Below are 1,739 nucleotides of genomic sequence, written 5' to 3'. Positions count from 1 at the left end.
CAGCCAATCCATGATTCTCTCCCCATTCAGTAGAAGTTTCTCTCGTCTCTCCACTCTCGCCTTCCGTCTCTGATATTCCATTATATGACAGAGATTACTGGATAGACAGAAACGCAATGCAAGTATGGAAGAATTTAACTCTAGACAGAAGAAAGAAAGAAAGAAAATCTTTTATATCTAAAGAACCAAGTGTACCGCCTTCTAAGCATACTCGCTTATTTGATGTTTAAGAACCACAGTCCTGGAAGCTGCGGATATTTGCAAAATCTTACTGGACTCAGCATAGAGTTGGCAATGTCCTCTGCGAGGAGTATTCCAGTTAAACAAAATCATTTAAAAACTGCACTTAGCCCTAACCAGTAGCTCAGTGGTTAGAGTGTCAGCCCTTCGACTGAAGGGTCTCAGGTGCGATTCTGGTCAAGGGCATGTTGCAGGCTCCATCCCTAGTCCCGGTCAGGGTGCATGCGGGAGGCAACCAATCAATGTTTCTCTTTCACATATCAATGTTTCTCTCTCTGTGTTTCCCCCCCTCCCTTCCACTCTCCCTAAAATCAATGGGGAAAACATATCCTCAGGTGAAGATTAACAAAAAAATAAAAACTGCATTTGAATGTAACAGTTTCCAAACTGAGCAAACAGAATGATATACTTATTTTAATTCACATGCAGAAGCTTACAAAAGCCTTTAGTATTCCAAAAGAGCTTTATTAAGAGTCATTACAAAAGGCTAATGAAAAATTAAAGAGGTATCTAAGACAAATAATAGGATAGATGTGACTCCTACTGCTTCCTATCCCTTACTTTCTTAAAAAAAAAAAAGATTTTTTAAAATTGATTTTTAGAGAGAGAGAAAGAGAGGGAGAGAGAGAAACATGGATGTGAGAGTGAAACATCGATCGGCCCCCTCCCAGGGATTGAGCCCTGACCGGGAATCAAACCAGAAACCTTTCGGTGCACGGGATGCCGCCCAACCAACTAAGCCACACTAGCCAGGGCTACCCCTTACTTTTCACCTGAGGACTCACATTTCACTAACTCTGCTTTTCCACTCTGAAGAGACTATTAGACAGTTACTGTTTAAAATAAAACTCCCTGAAGTTGAGGATGAACCCCTTCAGGTATCTTTTACCCCTGGGTCAAACACTAAGGTCAGTAGTTAAAGAATTTCCTAAACCAAGGAGAAACCCCAAAAGTTTTTTAAAACTTTATTAAATATCTAGATCATTTCCAAATAAGGAAGAAAAAAATGGAATGTTAATTATAAAACTCAAGTTTATCTACTTTTGATTTCCTAGTGCAGAATTGGGTCTACTAGCAAACATGTTTTATGCCACACTGAGAAATTTTCTATGATAAAGCACGTTTCTGTGCATGATAGAAAGTATGTATATGTTTGCAAAAGCACAGAATGCTAATATAAAAGACAGTTCATAATTGTTTATTTCTTAGTTTTCATTAAAATCAAGGTTTTTAAGGGTTAAAAATTACACTGTATGGAATTAAAACTACTAGAATAACAAGGAAACAACTTTGAATATAAGGAAGTGTTTTCAGTAAAAGAAGATATAAGAAATGGAAATACATTTTTTTTTTTTTTAGGAAAAAGGAAATAAATGTGTCCTAAAGAGAGGCAAAATAGAAGAGGAAAAACAGGACAAGATCTAAATGTAAGAGAGATATTAAATTAATTGGGCTCGTTTGGTGTGATAAACACCCTTGCCATTGCCTTCCCTCCATCC

This window comes from Myotis lucifugus, unplaced genomic scaffold (assembly GCF_000147115.1).
Source record: "Myotis lucifugus unplaced genomic scaffold, Myoluc2.0 scaffold_157, whole genome shotgun sequence".
Lineage (NCBI taxonomy): Eukaryota > Metazoa > Chordata > Mammalia > Chiroptera > Vespertilionidae > Myotis > Myotis lucifugus.
Note: the sequence above shows the minus strand (reverse complement) of the source record.